This window comes from Pygocentrus nattereri, chromosome 22, assembly GCF_015220715.1.
Source record: "Pygocentrus nattereri isolate fPygNat1 chromosome 22, fPygNat1.pri, whole genome shotgun sequence".
Lineage (NCBI taxonomy): Eukaryota > Metazoa > Chordata > Actinopteri > Characiformes > Serrasalmidae > Pygocentrus > Pygocentrus nattereri.
Window position 1 is genome coordinate 10,710,241 of NC_051232.1, and position 5,027 is coordinate 10,715,267.

At 41.6% G+C, this 5,027-nt stretch overlaps 1 long non-coding RNA gene across 1 annotated transcript; it reads right to left on the reverse strand.

The window, feature by feature from the left end:
* Positions 1-1,277: 1,277 nt before the first annotated feature.
* LOC108438135 lies at positions 1,278-4,808 on the reverse strand. The gene is made up of 2 exons (XR_001858672.1): positions 4,607-4,808; positions 1,278-2,649 (listed from the first exon to the last, which is right to left on the reverse strand). It is a non-coding gene; the product is annotated as an uncharacterized LOC108438135 (long non-coding RNA).
* Between the last annotated feature and the right edge of the window lie 219 nt (positions 4,809-5,027).

Consider the following 5,027-nt stretch of genomic DNA (forward strand, 5'->3'; position numbering starts at 1 on the left):
AATGCGGATTCCGTCCTGGCTGTGGACCAACGGACCAGCTTTTCACACCATCACAGATTATTGAGGGGTTATGGGAGTTTACCAACCCAGTCTACATGCGTTTTGTGGATTTGGACAAGGCTTACATGTGCATTAAAGATATCTTGTGGGAGGTCCTCCGGGGCTACTACTCCAGGCCATCCAGTCTCTGTACTCCCAGAGCGAGAGCTGTGTCCATATACTCGGCATTAAGTCAGACTCCTTCAGTGTTAGCGTTGGACTCAGCCAGGGTTGTGCCCCATCTCCACTCCTGCTTGTGATCTTCATGGACAGTGTCGGGGCGTAGCCGGGATCAGGAGGGCATTATGTGTAGAGGCCGGAGGGTGGCATCTCTGCCATTTGCAAATGTTGTTCAGTGACAAGAAATCACATGGATGCCTTCAGCGCTCGCTGGAGTGGTTTGCAGCTGAGTGTGGAGCGGTTGGTATGCGGATCAGCACCGCCAGTCTGAGTCTATGGTCTTAGCCCAGAAAAGGATGGCATGCCCACTCCAGGTAAGGGGGAAAAGGACCTGCCCAAGGTGGAGGAGTTTAAGTATCTTGGGGTCTTGTTTATGAGTGATGGGAAGAGGGATCGTGAGATCAGCTGCAGGCTGGGACAGGATCTGAAACTAGACAGGTCAAACACCTAATCAAAAGACCCTAGTGAGTTTTTACAGTTCGTGTTCTCAAATATGTATGAGTCATTTCTCTTTTCTGAATGATGTGGTGGTGGTGCGGTGGTAGTACATGGACGATAAGTGTCTAAAACCAGATAAAGCTGAGGTTTGTCAGCAACACTACAGCCCATGCTAGAATTGAGCAGTACAACTTGATTGACTGCAACAGCTGTGCTTGTACACATATGGAGCATCATTTTTCAAAATCCTGGATCCTGCTTCTGAGCAGTTACTTGGGTGGTCTTACAAGCAAGTTGGATGTAGATGATCCAGTAGTTGAATTTGTCTACCATTGGGAGAGTCTGGATTTCACCATGTTCTCGAGAGGATCAAAGTCAGATTAATTTTATGGGACGGCAGGGATGCGGAACCAAGTGCAGAGAGGAAAATTAATGAGGTGATTGAGCACAAATGAATGAGTTTTGCACATTGGAGTGGAGATGGCTCAGAGCAGGGAGTTACCAGGAAAAAGGAAAAATTAGCTGCTTGAATGAATGGGAACAAAAGTGTGAGGCAGACAAAGGAGACTCTGGAAAGAGTGCTCAAACCAATGCCAAAATAGAAAAGTAAAATAAAATAATCAGGAGAGAAGATACATTTAATTGCTTGACACCGATGAGAGGAAGGACAGCTTTATGTTTCACCTGTTTGTTCTTTGTAGAACAAACACTGTGGCTTAGAGTGGCTTCTCATTCTTGTTTAAGTAGTTTTGGGACAACATGTTTTTCTTTCCGTTCTCTTTTTTTTCTGCCTGTTGTATTAAGGAAATTTCTGTTTTCAGTTCTTTTTTTTTTCCTCTTTTTTTTTTTTCTTTTCAACACTGAGTACCATACCAGTCACCCCTCTACAAAGGTGTGACAAAGGGCTGCTGTTTGCCATGGCCTTAAGTAGAGGAGTCCACAGGTGTGCCAAATTAGTCATAATTAGCCTAAAGGCTTCTGGGAATTGGAGTTCCCTGAACTGGTGGTGCCCTGCCCCTGTCGCCCTCTGCTGGCAGCACAGGCTGCACCCTTACACTTCATTTCAAGGACTATACATAAACAGCTCATCCCTGTCAGTGTCAGTTTGCAAAGTCTTAAACTTTCCCATTGCTTGCTCTTCACTCTTCTTGTGTTTCCAGCCTAGCCTTCTGTCCAGCTGCTGGCCAAAGACTTTAGCCCAACTTCCTGTATTGCCTTTTAGGATTTTCTACTGCTTGGTCTTTGTCTTGACTAACCTTTCTTAGCATATCATAGATCCTCCTGGCTTTGGCTTTCTTGCCTTCATTTTTGTTTGTTTTGTTTATTTACTCATCTGGTCCATCAGAGAAGCCCACAGTTTCCTAAATGTTAGTTCTTCTATTCATTCCACCTCTTTGATTTTTTGAGTGTGTGTTTCAGATCTTTTCCTGCTGTTTGTAGTTTTATTTGATTCAAGTTTTTTAAAGTAAGCTAATAAAAATCAGGGCAAATGCCTCACTTCCTTTTTATAGATGGCAGTGTTTAGGTAAGCTATTTAGTTCAGACAGCTCTGGCCAAATTCAACACATGACTTGTGTATTTTAAAGAAATCTTTTCTTTATCCGGTTTAGTGAGCTTCCTCTAAAGGTCAATCAGGTTGTTGTAACTGGTCTTTCTCTGTAATCAGGTTGTTGAAGCTGGTCTCTGTGGTCAGGTTGTTAGTCATCTTACGTTGTTTTTCTCTGCTGTCAGGATGGTGTAATTTTTCTACAACTGGTCTCTTTCTGCACTCAGGACGGTGCAACTGGTCGGTAACTGGTCTCTCTTTTATGCACAGCACTGCGATGGCAGCCAGCAAACACAGCAGACCCAGACACAATGGCACCAGTCTGTAGCATCTGCTTCCTGTATTATTTCCTCCAACTGGAAGGTTAGCAGAGACTGGTAGAGACTGTGCAAGGAGTGTGTCTGAAACTGGAACAAATAACATCCATCCATCCATTTTCTAAGCCGCTTCTCCGTCAGGGTCAGGGGGCAAATAACAAAGCATGTTAATTACAGGATCATTTAGCAGTCAAAATACAGAGTATGCTACATAAGTGCTACAATCACATGTAATACTCTTGCACATTGAAATGACAATGCACAAGAAGTCTATTATTCATTTTATTCACTGTTATATAGCAACATTCCTCAAAGTATAACTGACTGCTGCCAAAGCTACTCAGCTAACACGTGCGACAGATTTTCAAACTTGTTACTGGTTTGTGTGGGGTATTTTAATGAAAATTGATTCTGATAGTCTTCTGATGTCAATTCAGTGCACAGCACTATTAGCTTATCTGTAGCAGCAGTTGTTTTTTGACCCCTCAATGACCTTGTTATTCAGAGGATCCAGTGACATTTGAGGGAGAAATGAATGATGAAACACATTTGGTTTGGAATATTTTACAGGTTGGGTTGTTTTTTCACATTAGAAAAGCCATTCATTTTCCCCATAGATAAAGCAGCTTATGTCCCAATATGGGCATGATGCAGACTCTAGAGTGACAAGACCTGTTTCCACTATTTTTCCATGCTCCAATGTTGTGTTAGCACCAGTCTAATGAAGGTGTACATTCCATTCCTGCATTTAATCTTGAATTAATTAATTATCATATTCTTTACTTTGTAGGATATATATTTGAATATTTGTCAGGGGATTCAGTGTATGCCCCCTAATATTAATTTTTAATACAGTTATACATATTTCAGCCACCTTCCAAAATTGTTTAGGATTTTATCCCCTAATTTTCTCTGTTTCTATTCACTATGGCAGTGTTTAATGTATTGCATAAGCTTCAAAGGTCAGTGTATGACTTCCATAAAAAAAGTGTTAAATCCTTTGTGGAAAAATGAACAGCTATGTTAGTATGGTGCTAATCTAACATCCCTTAGAGATAGCAGTAATTAGAATTATGCTAGAGGTGCAGGGCTTAGTTTGTGCTTGAACAAGCCACATCTTGCACCTTGTCAATTTTAAATACATTCATACAATGGTCTCTAGGGATGTATAATAATAATAATAATAATAATAATAATAATAATAATACATAACAAAATGTGGTAAACTAATTAAATGAAGAGTAACATGCTATGTCACCTTGTCTCATGACACATATGCACTTTCATTTTCACCTCCTGTTTGGGTGCATATAGAGAGAGATGGTAATAAAAGCACCACTGCTATTTATAACCTACAATTATGCTACTGCTGTGAATGTTCATCCCTCAAAAGATCCTAGAAATTCACAACTGAATGCCTTTGTCCTTTTTACCCCTCAGACACACTGCATTATAAACCAGCATGTTTTTATGACACATCAGAATACTTTCCAAACCACTGTCAGCACACTTCCTTCCTGTTCCCCAGGCCTACCACAGTTAGAAAGGGGGTGGGGTCTGACTTTCATAAGCTGCCTAGAACTCCAGCCCAAATTCTCAAAATTTGATCCCCTCTCTTAAACAGTCTTCCCTTATAATACCACCATATGTTGAAGATGCACTTCTAACATGCACAATGCAAGTTAAGACTTAAGTCGTAAGACGTAAGTTAAGACCATGTGCTATGCACCATGGAAGCCACATGTAAACCACATCCAGCAACACTGAAAGACATATACACTTTTTGGAGCAACATATACTGCCTTATTAGGCAACATTTGGGGACGTCCATGATTATTTCAACGAGGGAATGCCAAAAAACATTCTGCATGCATTACCACAGCAAGGCTGGGTAATCAGAAACTGTGGGGGCTAGAATGGTCTGATCAAAATTTAGTACTAGGGGTACTACAGTTGAGATTCCTGCCTAACTTTCTCACTGGATAAGTGAGAAAACCCTAGTAACCCTAGGCCAACATTTGGACACTGTCCCTCAACATGTTTCATGTATCATTAAATAAACAGAGCTATCAATAATGTTGTGTACCTGTGGTTTGCATTCTTGGTTTCCTCTCTGCGTTAGCATGTTCTGCCTCTTCATGATCTTAACAGCATCTGCACTTTCATAGATATCCACCACCATCTCCACTCGCTCTCTTCTGTTCAGATCCTCAATGAAGGCCACATCATCATAAATGCTCTGAGGCATGTCTAAACTATAAAGACTGAATTCCTGTGCCTCTGCTTCTGAGGATACTACTGTGCAGCTCCACCTCTGTCTTCACGTGGTATATGCTGTTTTAGTGTTCAGTGCCTGGCAGTGAAGGAAGCGGTTTCTGCTTTGAATAGCATTCTGGTGCTCAAAGCATGAAGACAGCAGAGCACCAGCCCCTGTAAAGGCTGATGCTTTCTGACGTGGGAAAGCACAGAATCATTTGCTGTCACATTATCTGCCCCTAAGAACTGAT